A 14843-nucleotide genomic window follows, 5' to 3' on the forward strand; every position below is an offset into this window, starting at 1 on the left:
GGGAGGGCGCAGGGTGGGCACGGGGAGGGGGACGGAGAGGCAGAGTGTGGGGGGAGAGGGAGGGGGCTGGTGCGCATGAGGGGAGGGAGAGGGAATGTGCAGGTCTTGCTAAATCTCTGGATGACAGCTATGGAATCAGAAAACTGAGCAGAGGTAATGGGAAAAGCCTCTGTAAATGAAGCCACTGTCAGGCATGGATCAAAATAAACATTCAGAGCTGTCCTCCTGAATATTCCCTACGACCAGCTTTTGGTTTTAAGGCATTGCGTTCTCATTAACCCCTTTATAAGTTGATGCATTCATCCTGTAACATGATGTATTTGTGTTGATGTATTAGATAGTTGAGCTGCACAGGTTAGCAGGATTAACATTCAACAATATCCTCAATAATCATTGCCATTCCATTAAACTTACAGTCATTGCACCCAAAGAAAGCACTGTTTACCTGGACACCACAGTAGTATTTAAATTAATACAAGACAATAAACATGAGTTAGCAACAAATCTTTTAAAACATAGCTCATGCACTTGCTTATAAAAAAAGTCAGAAACGCACCTTTAAACTGATAAGGTCACTGCTAAATACTTGCATCTTTCTATCTAACACAGTCACTGCAACTTAACTAATTTACATTGCCTGAGGAGCTTTCTGATGTGATAGTATATGAATGCAAATCTTTATGAAATAAAATTTTCAGTATTGAATTGCCCAATTTATACCTTGTTCATTCCAATATCGTATATTTTATTTTTTTCAGCATCGTACCTTCTGAGTTTCACAGTTATAAGCGAGAAATTCCACGTTCATCTACAAGGTATGCATGACCTAGTTCCCAGGTGGGTATCACACTGTTGAAAGATTGATCACTGCTCTCCCCCCTGAGCAGCTCCTCACTCACGTTTCATTTCCACCTCCACTGGCAGCAGCCCCTTTCTCTTTTTGTCACTACCTGTACTTCTTTGCAGGCTCTCTCCCCTTTTGCAATCTGTCATTCTCTGTTTCAGTCCCTCCCTCCGCTCTCCCTTGTGACATTGCTCTTCCTCCCAGACTCCTGGATTTATTCCCTCTGACCCAGCAGCCTTGTTGCTCCACCCTGACCCAGCAGCCTAGCTACCTCTGTCTTGTTGGACTCTCTTCCCTCAGCCTCACTATCTCTGTCTTGTTAGACTCTCTTCCCTCAGCCTCACTATCTCTGTCTTGTTGGACTCTCTTCCCTCAGCCTCACTACCTCTGTCTTGTTGGACTCTCTTCCCTCAGCCTCACTACCTCTGTCTTATTGGACTCTCTTCCCTGATTCGGAATGTCAGTCTGGTCCAATCAGGGAGCCCTGGCTGACAGATACACAACAGAAGTGTCAGGGGTTCTGTTCTCTCTGAGAGCTGGCTCTGAGGGAGCTGGCTCAGTGTCAAGTACTGCGCACGTGTAAGTAAAGGGTGACTTGATGATGGGATCCTAGCCTCTGTTGGTTATTTCATCTACCACCCAGCCTCCTCTATGCTGCTCAAATCACAGGCTGCTTCACTCCAGCTTTATGAGCCTATCAGCAACAAATACAAGAGCAAACCAGGCTGTGATTGGAGGAGCACCTCCTCAGAATTGGTGTCATTTCAACTTCTGGGGGTGACTTTTTTCTGATTGGTTGCCCTTCTGATTGAAGTCCCCTAGGCACTTTGAGGATTCCCAGGGGCGAATTTACCTGGTGCCCCTCCCCCGTATGTGGAACCATGTCACAGTGTCTTCATGATGTTCAAACTGAGCTCATCACCTCACAGCCACTTCTGATTTGGCTTTACACAATTATATTTTCCAGAATCAACGAGGGAAAGTGTTCTCGACATAGCACTGAAAGGTCAAAGCCAAACACTGCTTCAAGGAAACGGTATAATTGCCAGGAATTGTCCACCATGGTACAGCGAAAATTCATCAGTAATAAAAAGGAGAAAATACTGGAGAAACTCAGCAGGTCTGGCACCATCTGCAGAGAGAGAAACAGAGTTGACGTTTGAACAAAATCAATCAATGTTTACCATTGCCAAGTGACGTCTGAAAAATCTGGCAGACCATTAATCGTTGTTCTTGTTACTTTGATAGAGGGTGGTTGTCACTGAGCACTGATGAAGATTACCAGTTGTACAAATCGGTACATTTACTTCAATGAAAGCCATCAGCGCAAAGTTTGACCAGATGTTTGTTTAGTGTGGAGACCCTCAAACAGTGAGGAGTGACAATGGGCCCCCGTTCAGCAACTAGTTCAGTACACTTTATGAACCATTTGGATTTCACTCGTCAAATTAAATCACATCTTATTGGCAAAGAGCTCATAGAGAAGTCAAGAGAATGATATTCGATAAAAGTAATACATACAGCTACAGCTGACAGCAAGGCATTGAAATGAAAGCTGCTTTAATTTCTTCACAATGTGACACCTCTTTTCAATCATCATTGCCAGTCAGGGCTCACAAATCATTACAACACATCATTCTTTAAAGCACTGAAAATACCAATCATAAAGATTTGATCTGATTCTAATACTGGCATCACAAATGAAGATAATTACACCTTAGATGAAGAACTTGAGTAAAATAACATCACACCTGATGTTCAACAAAATCCCATTCTTGAGAGAAAATGTTGACCATAACTAAGTGACAATGTGATGGTGCACTCTTTAAGGTGATGAACAAATCTTTCATCCAATTGTGTATAACCAGATACATTGTACAAGAGTTAGCATATGCAAAAATTAGAATGGTCAAATTATGCCTAAATTTACCATTCATGCTTTGCTGATAAATTATTGGAACATATTATATCCCTCGTTTACAAAGAAGGGGAGGAATATAGTTGAAACTTTATTGCTGGAACAGCACAGCAGGTCAGGCAGGATGTGCTGTTCCAGCAATAAAGTTTCAACTTTGATCTCCAGCATCTGCAGACCTCACTTTCTCCTCGAGGAATATAGTGTTGTATTATAATTAATCAGCGACCTGTATGCTGTGTTCACTTGTAGCTGCCATACAGACCAATGCCAGTAGATGGAGCTGTCAGAAGAACCAGCAGAGAGTATAGTAGTGACTGTTCTAATAAAGCAGAAATTAACATGTTCTGGTTTGTCTGTAGTTATTTCAATGTTTCATTGAGGGACTCAGCATTCTGAAAGACAATGAAACAATTGCAGCACAAATGATGGCTGGCAACCACATGTAATCCCACTGGTCAGTCACTATTTCATTGTAACCCTGGAGACAGTGATAAGTTGTATCATTGGGTCACATTGCTCTTCAGTTGAACAGTTAACAGTACTTAACTGGCAATTCAACCAGATATGAAAATGCTTAGTGGACCGTGAGCATGATCTCTGCAATCAGCTGCATTGAATATGGTCGATGTTTCCTCTATTACTGCAGCGATAACACCTCAAAGAACAAATTATTAGTTGTAAAATACTTTGGGAAACTCCAATATGTTCATTTCACTATTACTTCATGTAACAAATCTACCCTCTCAGTACAAACCACCGATACAAGGAACAGTGTCTAAAAGAGGTTCTGTAATAGAGAGGCACTGTAAATGATCCCTATAATAAGGTACTGTAATTGTGCTTTGGGTTTAAAGTGGGTGCGGTTTTCTGGTGTTAGAGGTGCTGGAAATTGTCCTACGAAAGAACACAACTCATGTTCACCAGGTCAATTAATGAGAATTAAACCTGATTTCTCAACATCATTACAAAGAGATGAATACATACATCATTGCAAAGAAAAAGTGAAAAAGAACAATACAGCACAGGAACAAGCTTTTCAACCCACCAAGACATGATCCCTTTCTAAACCAAAACCTTCTGCAAAACTGTAGCACTGGGAGGGTACCTCATGCCTTTGTAGATGCTGCTACCTTCCTGCACACCCTAGGCCTCTGCTACCCATTGGCTGAAAGCTGCCCTGTGCCACATGTCTCAGGTCTGTGATAAATTCTGAAGACAGGCAATTGATTCTCTTGAGTTCTGATGTCCTTTCCCAGACTCTGCGGTGGAGGGTGGGATTAGTGGTGCTCTTGTGTGGCTGCAGCTCTGCAGTCCAGTAATAGTCGACACATTCTCTGTTTCTGACCGGCACAAACAAGTCCATGGGTCCTGGGTACATATCAACCCCCACAACTCTCCCTGCCATCTGCGGGAGGCACAGATAAGCAGAGAAATCTTTTCATGTGATGAAAATTGAGACCAATGGAAATCCTGGGGGAGGTGCTGTATGTGTTGGTCACTTGGCTTATCAGGAAGTGCAAATGGCAGTGTCAATTCTGTGACAACCTCTTATGTGACTGTGAGTTTAAAGCCCACTCAAAGACCTGAACCCCTTAACGGGCCTGGTGCTTCAGAAGCTGATGAGAATTTCTGGAAATAGCACAACATCTTCATATCTCTTCTACATTTACTCATGCTATGTGAATTGCATTCAACATGTTACACTTGGTTCAACCTGCACCATCTTGGCTTTCAGTCCGAACATTTTTCATCAGTGTTACATCAAGCAATGATACTGCGGGAGTGCTAAATGCCAGAGGTGCCATCTTTCAGAGGAAACATTTAAAAAAATGCCCTACCCGGCCTTGCAGTTGCATGTAAAGTATCTTAACTACTTGAAGAACCAGGGAGTTCATGTAGAGTCCTGGAAAATAGTTATCCTTCAAACATCCTCATTGAAAACAGATGATCTTCTCATTATGGGACTTTGTTACCACATTTTCCAGCATTACAACAACATCTACATTTCAAAAATACTTTCTTGGCTGCAGCACTCTTTCTGGACGTGACAATGAGTGTTTTATAAATGGAAGCCCTTTCACTTTCTTATCTTTAACAGTGCCAAATGTCAACTGTAGAAGTCCAGGCCCTGAGGGACTGCTCCTAATGAAAGCAGTGCTCCTATCTGAAGAAACCATTCAGCTTCAGAGGGATCGGAAAAGATTTACCAGGATGCTGCCAGGTATGGAAGGTGTGAGTTATAAAGAAAGGCTGAATGGGCTGGGATTTTTTTTCATTGGAGTGTGGAAGGTTGAGAGGCGATCTTATTGAAGTTGATAAAATAATAAGGGGTATGGATAGAGTTAACAGTGGTTGTCTTTTCCCAAGGATGGAGGATTTCAAGACTCGGGGGTACATTTTTAAAGTTAGAGGAGAGAGATTTAAAAAAAGACATGGGGGCAAAACGTTTACCCAGAGGGTGGTTCACGTATGGAATGAACTTCCTGAGGAAATAGTAGATTTAGTGTAATTAGAAAGTTTAAAAGATATTGGGGTAAGTACATAAATAGGAACGGTTTCAGCAGGCAGGTGAAATGGGTTTAATTTGGGATTATAGTCCCAGACTGGTTGGACCGAAGGGTCTGTTTCCGTGCTGCGTGACTCTATGATTCTAAACGTTCATTCAAAGGAGTTTTGGACTCCAATTCTAACAGAGCAGCAGTGGCTCTAGGACATTGTTGGTCTCCTATTCAGCAGGTCAATTTGCTGGGACAGATTAGAACAGGCTTTCCATTCTGAGGGATAGCCACTGCAAGAGTAGTAATGCCTTCCATGTTCGAGGGTCTGGTATCTCCAATGGTACAGTGCAAGATTCCAGTCTGGTCACCTGGGAAATCTACTGGTAACATCATGGGTTCCTATCCAGTGGCCCAGGAGCTCAGCTGATCGATTCAGTAGATTCCCATATTGGCCCAGATTTAAATCCCAGTTCAAGATTATTCCAACCTCAGTTCCCTTTATGGATAAAGGCTAGTGTCAATTCCCACTCCTGACTATGGAATGTCAGAGACTGACATTGTAGAGCATTGAGAGCTCACTGCGGAAGAATAGCACACCTCAGGGCTGTATACTTTCTACAGGCAGATCAGTGAAACCTTATCTCAACATCAATCAATTACTATTTCCACATTAACCCCCTGCCTCCTCTATTTATTGACCAGGACGAGATCTCCAGTACCAGGAACTTTGGCTATTGGCATTTGGTTCTGGGGAAACATGGGCTGACATTCCATTACAGCACAGAGAGAGTGTGGTCATATCAGTGGTGCTGATTTTTGGATGAGATGTTCCCCTCTAGGACAGATATAAACAATTCCAGCACAGCACCTATTCACACAACAACTGTCTCGGGCTCTTTATGTACAGATTGACTGCTGCATTTCTGACATTACAACACAAGCTCCTTTTCAACAACTGCAGTCAGGTTCCATTGTTCACCATAAGACCATACATTGTTGGAGAAAGTGTAGGCCATTCAGCCCATCAAGTCTGCTCCACCATTCAATGGCTGATCTGATCATCTTCAACTCAGTTTTCCTGCCTTTACCCTACAACCCTTGAATCCTTTACTGATTGAAAATCTCAGTCTTGAATATATTTAATGACCCAGCCACAACAGCCCTCTGCAATAAAGAATGCCACAGATTCACTACCCTCTGAGAGAGCAAAGTCCTTCTCATCTCACTCTTCAAGTGAAATTATTCCCTCTGCTCCTTGAGTCTCACACAAAGGAAAACAATCTCTTTGCATCCATCCTGCCAGGTTCTGTAAGAACCTTAATAAAGTCCCTCATATTCTAATGCATTCCAATGAAACAGAACCTATCTACTCAATCTCTCTGATAAGACAGTCCCTCCGTACCCAGTATCAGCCAAGTGAACATTCTCTGAACTGTCTGCAATGCCAGAATACCTGTCCTTAGATAAGGAGCCCAAACTGTTCACAGTACAGGGCGATCTCCATTTCCGCGGAATTGTTTTCCGAGGTTTCAGTTACCCGCGGTTTACTGTGGCCTGAACATATTACAGGGAACCTTCTGGAACTAGGGACCAGTAGGCTGCTGGGAAGGTAAATTCCCCATTGAAATGAATGGGTTCGGTCCTATCTGCGGTAGGTCTTGGAACGTACCCCCCACAGGTATGGGAGGACTATTGTATTCCAGCTGTGGTCTGACCAGTGTCTTGTAGAGTTTTAGTAAAACTTCCCTTCTTTTGTAATCCATTCCCATTGAAATAAAGGCCAACATTCGATGTGCCTTCTCTATTACTTGCTGACCTTAGGTGCTAGGAGAAAGTGAGGACTGCAGATGCTGGAGATCAGAGTCGAGAGTGTGGTGCTGGAAAGGAGCAGGAGAATCGACGTTTCAGGCATAAGCCCTTGACCTTGGATGCTAGCTTTTTGTGATTTATGGATGAAGACTCCCAAATCCCTCTGTTCCATAGATTTCTCCATTTAAATAATATTCAGTTCCTGTATTCTTCCTGGCAAAGTGCATCATTTCACATTTTCCCACATTATATTCCATCTACCAAGTTAATCCTCTCTCAGTTAGCCTGTTTATACCCTCTGCAGACGCTTTAATGTCATCCGCACCACTTGCCTTCCCATCTATTTTTGTGTCATCTGTTAACTTGGCGATAGTGCAGTCACTTTCCTCATCCGAGTCATTAATAAATACTGTAAATAATTGTGGTCCCAGCACTGATCCCTGACTACAAATCACCATCCTGAAAATACTTCCTTTACCCCAACTCTCTGTCTTCATTCAGCTAGCTCCACAAGGATTACTCCACAACTACCTGATGAAGGATCAGCGCTCTGAAAGCTAGTGCTTCCAAATAAACCTGTTGGACTGTAACCTGGTGTTGTGTGATTTTTAACTTAGTTCTGAAAACCTTACAAATAGTGATTTCCAAAAATGCACAGTCTACACTTACTACTCCAGGAAAGCAGATTTATTTTAATTTTCTTTAAAACTGCAGACATGCATTAAGGGAGGTGGTGGCCTAACAGTATTATCACTGGACTGTTAATCCAGCAACCTAGATAATGTTCGAGGGACCTGGGCTTGAATCCTGCCACGGCAGATGGTGGAATTTGAATTCAATAAAAGTCTGGAAGTCAGAGTCCAATGTCAATCAGGAAGCCATTGTCAAAGGTTGGTAAAATCTATCACGTCCATTAATGTCCTTTACCTGATCTGCTCAACATGTGACTCCAGGCCCACGGCAATGTGATTGACTCTTAATTGCCCTCTGGGCATTTAGGAATGGGCAATAAATGCTGGCCTAGCCAGTGATTCCCTCATCTTGTAAATTAATTTTTTTTTAGACCTTTATTGAACCTTAGCAAGCAAATTTGCTAAAGGTGGACACACAAAATGGCTGCTGTCGTGGTACTATGCCTTTAAGAGCAATGTATTCTGTGCTGTTTCTTTTGCAGGGAGGTGTTGCCTCAGTGGTTCCAGAATGTCTGCTTCAGACAGGCAGTTGGTACATACCTTTTGAGTTCTCTCCAAATCCCTTTCTCTGTTGTTTGTATTTTAACTACAATGTTTAAATAAATTGTGTACTGCTTAACATTGAGTAGTCTGACCAGTCACATTGCATCTGGAACACAGCACCTCATATTTGCCTTTAAAATAAGAAAAACTTAAATTCTGGGCTACCTCCTTAAAATATTTTGAGAGGGTCTGGTCTGGTCCATAACACTGGACTTTACTGTACTTCACATGCTGTTAGGGTGGCACGGTAGCTCAGTGGTTAGCACTGCTGCCTCACAGAGCCGCGAACCCAGGTTCGATTCCCGCCTCGGGCGACTGTCTGTGTGAAGTTTGCACATTCTCCCTGTGTCTGTGTGGGTTTCCTCCAGGTGCTCCGGTTTCCTCCCACAGTCCAAAGATGTGCAGGTCAGGTGAATTGGCCATGCTAAATTGTCTGTAGTGTTCAAGGATGTGTAGGTTAGGTGCATTAGTCAGGGGTAAATGTAGAGTAATAGGGGAGGGGTCTGGGTGGGTTACTGTTTGGAGGGTCAGTGTGGACTTGTTGGGCCCAAGGGCCTGTTTCCACACTGTAGGGATTCTGTGATGCTCAATCACGACAATGCCCTGAGCTCAGGAAAAGTGCAAGAAAAATGGGACCAGATTCCATCTGTTGCTGTGGCATATGGGGAAGCTGAGAGAAGGGCAGCCTCCTGTATATCCCTTTAACTGGGTAAAGGTGGATCCAAAATGCAGCAAGAAAATAATCATATAAAAGGCAAACGAATGGCATCTAACACAGAAGAGGGAGGGGTTAACAGCGCATTGTAACACTTGTGTGCTGCTGTTACTGCAGTCTATTTTGGGTATAAATTTCAATTGACTGTTCAGAGGCCCAAGGCTAATTAATGCTTTGGGTGGGTTGTATGGTGATTGTAACGAAGTCGGCCAGGTGGACCTCAGAGAAACATGAGTTCCCCGATTGGGGCTGTTAACCTGGTCCAACTCGAGAGCCCTGGCTGACAGTTAAGAACAGGAGTGTCTGACATCCTGTTCACACTGACAGGTAGCTCTCAAGGAGCTGGATCAGTGACAAAGACAGTCTAGGTGGTAAATAAAGGGTGACTTGGTGATGGGATACCGGTCTCAGTGGAGTTCTTTCAAGTTGTGGTTCGATGTGCTCCTGGCATCTGAGCAATGTCCTGTGCCTCAGACGAATAGGGAGAGAGTGGCAGCTGCTGTCCCTGGATTATCACACATTGTGACATTGGCTGAAATTCTCCCTCTCAGTGAGCAAGGCCTTCTTCACCTTGCACACAAGGCCCAATGTCTCTGGTCCAGGTTGTATGTGTTATGATGGTCATTTAGAGAGAGAGAGAGAGAGAGAGAGAGAGGAAAGCACCGGTGAAGGGATTAGCCACTCACAGCATCTCGATGAATCAGAAGCTATTGTCTGTGCTGCCTTTCGGGACCCGTCATGGGGCTTTTCAGCGACTGTAGCACAAACAATCCTTTCATTCCCGTGACAATCAGAAGCAGAGCAGCCTCCTCACCCCTCCCCCAGCTGCTTTATACAAGGCCTCATGCTCCATTGAGCATGTCAATTGTAATCTTCTGATGGACGCCATCAAAAGAATGGTTCCGGTGGCAGTGTTTACGCAGCCTCAGTGTGACTCACTGCCTCTACTTCATAAATTGCAACCATCTCTTTGTGCGTCTATATTCTCTTCTTCTTAAAGCACTGCTCACAGTGCCCAGGATTACCCAGGAATGCAGAGAGAGAGCAAGAGACAAAGACACAGCCCCTGATTTCTTGTAGAGTCATTGGGACACAACAGGGAAACAGATCCTTCGGCCCAACTCATCCATGCTGACCAGCTTTCCTGAACTGAACTAGACCCATTTGCCCATGTTTGGAACATATCCCTCTAAACCTTTCCTATTCATGCATCTGTTCAAATGTCTTTTTAATGCTGTAATTGTACCAGCCTCCACCACTTTCTCTGGCAGCTTGTTCCATACACGCACCACCCTCTGTGTAAAAAGGTTGCCCCTTAAGTTCCATTTAAATCTTTCCCCTCTCACCTTAAACCTATGCCCTCTAGTTTTGGACTCCCCTACTCTGGGAAAAAGACCTTGGCTTTTCACCTTATGTATATCTTTTATGATTTTATAAACTGCTATAAGGTCACCCCTCAGTCTCCTACAGTCCAGTGAGAAAACTTCCAGTCTCGGTAACTTCCTTGTAAATCTTTCTTACACCCTTTCCAGTATACTAACATCCTTCCTTCAGCAGGGTGGCCCGAATTGAACGCAGCCACCAACATGACATCCCAACTCCTGTACTGAATGTTCTGACCAATGAAAGCAAATGTGCTAAATGTCTCCTTCACCACCCTGTCGACCTGTGACACCACTTCCCACTCCAGTCCCCTTTTCACTCACCACCAACAATCGTGAAAACCCCAGAGACTTCATTGTCAATCAAAACAGCTACTTCAGCCACTTCCCTCACTTCCACTCACCTAACAACAACAATTTATATACGTATCATGTTTTTAATACTGGGGCAAGTCCCAAAATATCCCACTGGAAATTCATAGAGTGAAACATTGCGCTGAGCCACATGATGAGCTATTAGGTCAGATGACCAAAAACGTGGTCAAAGAGGCAGGTTGGCTGAAATGTGAGGTTCAGACCAGGAGAGGGTTAGGAAAGGAATTCTAGAGTTTAATGCTTTGACAACTGCCAACTGGTGTCGTAACAATTAGATCCAGGGATGTTCGCGAGGCCTGAAGCAGGTGAGTACAGGAATCATGGAGCATTGTGGGATTTGAGAAGGTAGGGAGGGGTAAGGCCACAAGGGAGTTTCTAAATAAGGATTTTAAAATCAAAACATTTCTTGACTGGGAGTTTAGTGATTGGAATGAGGTCAGCCAGGTGGACCTCATAGAATATGAGTTCCTTGATTGGGGCTGTTAATCTGGGCCAATCAGGGAGCCCTGGCTGACAGACCTAAACAGGAGTGTCAGGGAGTTTGCTCACTGTAGAAGCTGGCTCTGTGCTCACTGGGCCAGTCTCATGCTCAATATATGTGTCAATAAAGGGTGACTTGGTGACAGGCCTGTGTGGAGATATTTCAGGGGGAAGTCATTGTGAATAATAAGCTCAGCGTAAAGTGTGGCGTGATACAAGTCGAGGCAAAGCTAGGTAGAATGTGAGGAACAGTCAGCAGGGTTTTGGATTAGTCAAGTTCAGATGTAACAAATGCATGATTGAGGGTTTCGGCAGTAGTTGGGGTAAGACAGGATCAATGTTATTGAGGTAGAAATAACCATATTGAGTGATGGTGCAAATATGTGATTGGCAGCTCATCAAAAGATCAATTATGACACCGAGTTTGTGATTAGACTAATTCAATCTCATACTGTTACTGGGGAGACGGAAGGTTTAGTTAGCTCAGGATTAGAGTTTGGTTTAGGGACCCAAAAACAATAACTTCATTCTTCCTAATGTTTACTTGGAGGAAACTTCTGTACATCCAGTACTGGAGGTCAATGAAGCAATTCAATAACTTAGTAATGGGGGAGGTGTTTAGAGAGGCAGTGATTAGGTACAGATTGGTGTCATTGGTGTATATGTGGAAACATATACTGCGTTTTGCAAGAGGCAGCATGTAGCTGAGAAATAGGATGGAGACTAAGTTAGTTCATTCGGGGCTTAAGAGCTGTATTTTATCCTTCTTTTGCAATGAAATGTTGAGAGAGAGGAGCCGATTGCATGACTCAGAGCCAATAAAGTAAACAGTTTGTGAGGTCTTTTGAAAGTTATAATAATAGAAGCAGCCTGAATGGGTGGACATGACTTGGAGGAGCCGGTGTTGGATTGGGGTGGCCAAAGTTAAAAATCACACAACACCAGGTTATAGTCCAACAGGTTTCTTTGGAAGCACTAGCTTTCAGAGCGTCGCTCCTTCATCAGGTGGTTGTGGAGGTTAAGATCATGCTCACAGAATTTATAGCCAAAGGAGTCAAGTGTGATGGAGATGTGATACAGTAAATAATCTTAGATTAAAACTTACATCTTTTGTAATGGGATATGCAGGTTTCTGTTCTTTGATGTGTAAACCCCAGAACTTCTTTTAAATTACATTCTCAAGATAGCTCAGCTTTTTAAACAATAGGTGCGAAGTCTGTCTGTGTCACAATGCTATGTCAGACTGAATAGATGGAGTCCAGCTCCTACAGAAACAGGATCTTTTTTAGCTTTAACATTCAGTCGCAATTGCTGGGATCATGAAGCTGGATGTGATGCTCCTGTTCCTCTCTGTTACAGCTAAAAGCTGGGGTTCACTTCCTGCTACTAGAATTGCATGTGAGACAATCTATTTTACTGAATTTGCCTTTGTCAAAGATTTATTTATGGTATGTTACTATATTGGAACAGTTACTGTTTTGTAGTTAAATAATCTATTATTCTGTTAAATTTTCCAATAGAGTTAAAGTTATTCCAATTCTCTCCTCTATTTAACTACAGTGTATGAATAAAGTGTGTTTTGCTTCAAAACGGTCAGTTTGACCAATCAAATTGCATCTGGAACACAACACCTGGCATTTGCCTTTAAAATAAGAAAGGATTAGTATCTAGGCTTTGTTCTTCAGATATTATGAGGATTGGTCTGATCCATAACACACCAGAGGGAATGCTGAAAGATATGCAGGTGAGGCGAATTGGCCATGCTAAATTGTCCATAGTGTTCAGGGATGTGTGAGTTAGGTACATTAGACAGAGTCAGGGGTTAATGCAGAGTAATTCATTCGGGGAATGGGTCTTCATGGAATCATCATGGGATATCATAGAAAGCCTACAGTGCAGAAACAGGCTATTTGGCCCAGCAAGTCCACACCAACCCTCCAAAGAGTGAATTACTGTTTGAAGAGTTGGTGTGGACTTGTTGGGCCAAATGGCCCGTTTCCACACTGTAGGGATTCTATGATATCCTGTGATGATGATATGAGGAGAAGTCATTGATATGCTGAGATGGATAAGAGTAGAACCAGGTGTGACCCCAGTCCCATCCAACTAGATAACAGTGGAGACGTGTTGGGGAATGATGGTGTCTACGGTTTCAGAGAGCTTGAGGAGAATGAACAGGGAACATTTCTCTTCATCACACTCACACAGAATGTCATGTGTATCTTTGATGACAGCTTTCTAGGGGTTGGGCCAGGACGGACACCTGATTAAAGGAATTCAAAAATGGAATTACAGGAAAGAAACAGGAAAAGATTTGGGAGCTGACAACATATTAAAGAGGAATGGAGTACTGCAAATGGACAGGGGATTGTAATGATATAAGGGGTCGAGGACTGCAAGTTTGAGGGGAGGGCGATGGTGTCAGAAGGCAACATGAAACAATCTCAGCTAATATTAGGAACGGTGAGGCAAGTGCAAGATCAGCAGCTTAGTAGTAATCTCCTCACATCCTACAAATCTCTGTATATGCTACTCTTACTAAACGTTGGTATCTGAAGGCTCCCTGATATTAATCGCTCTACCTTTGATGGCAATGCTTTCAGCTATCGATACCTAAACTCTGGAATTCACTCCCTGAATCCCCAGCGGCTGCTGTCTTTCTCTACCAGTCTATCCACTCTCATTCTTTAAGATGCTCCGAAAAACTTACTACCTTGACAAAGCCGTCAATCATCTACCCTAAAACCTCCCAGGTTCAGTATCAGATTTTACTCGATAAAATTATTTGGGATGTTTCATTTACAGAGACTATCTATTGCTTGAGAGGAACTTAATGCAAGGGGATTGTCATAGTTCCCTTTGCTACTCTGTGAAACCAAAAACATCAAACACTCCCAGGACGGGGTCAACACAGGATTAGATACAGAGTAATGCTCCCTCTAAACTGTCTCCATCAAACACCCCAAGTCTGGGCTAGTTACAGAGGAGAGCTACATCTACACTGTCCCCAGGACAGCTAAAGCATGTGGTGAGATACAGATTAAAGCTCCATCTACACTGTCCCCATCAGCGACAGCAAGGGGTTAGATACAAAGTAATGCTCCCTCTACACTTTTGCACTGAAAGTAATGCTCCTCTGCACAGCTCCATCATCACTCCGAGGGCAGGAATAGCACACAGTTAGATACAGAATAAAGCTCCATCTGCATTGTCCCAACAAACACTCCCAGGAAACATACAGAACAAGTAAAGCTCTCTCTACACTGTCCCCATTGAACACCCTCACATTGATACCATGTATGATGACAGTCTGCACTTAAATATTTGACTGGCATTTCCCCTTTAATAGATGTGATATCAGACACTTAATGTTTACTGTTTACAGGGGTTCCCACTGCATTCTCTGTGAGACCTTCTGCCTTGAAGTAAAATCAGACAGTATTAACTTCATTATAAATAAACTTCTTAAAACTTCAGGGTAAACCTCAGTCATAGTCCAATCATATGATATAACACGGGTTAAATAAAGACAGAATAAAGTTTTCTCTGCACTGCCATGTCATGTACAGTTAGCATACTTTACAACA

The 14843-nt window shown here is 43.1% G+C and overlaps 1 protein-coding gene and 1 long non-coding RNA gene across 4 annotated transcripts in view; one reads left to right on the forward strand and one right to left on the reverse strand.

Annotated features, from left to right (window-relative positions):
- The window catches only part of LOC122563747, a 17092-nt gene extending 13997 nt beyond the window's left edge, over nucleotides 1-3095 (forward strand). Inside the window, exons 2-3 of the long non-coding RNA XR_006315708.1 lie at nucleotides 759-815; nucleotides 1812-3095. This is a non-coding gene — a long non-coding RNA (uncharacterized LOC122563747). The remainder of the gene's footprint in view (nucleotides 1-758; nucleotides 816-1811) is intronic.
- Nucleotides 1-14843, reverse strand: part of map7d1a (MAP7 domain containing 1a) — a 205093-nt gene that overhangs the window by 156372 nt on the left and 33878 nt on the right. The gene's annotated exons all lie outside the window — the stretch shown is intronic.

This window comes from Chiloscyllium plagiosum, chromosome 27, assembly GCF_004010195.1.
Source record: "Chiloscyllium plagiosum isolate BGI_BamShark_2017 chromosome 27, ASM401019v2, whole genome shotgun sequence".
NCBI lineage: Eukaryota > Metazoa > Chordata > Chondrichthyes > Orectolobiformes > Hemiscylliidae > Chiloscyllium > Chiloscyllium plagiosum.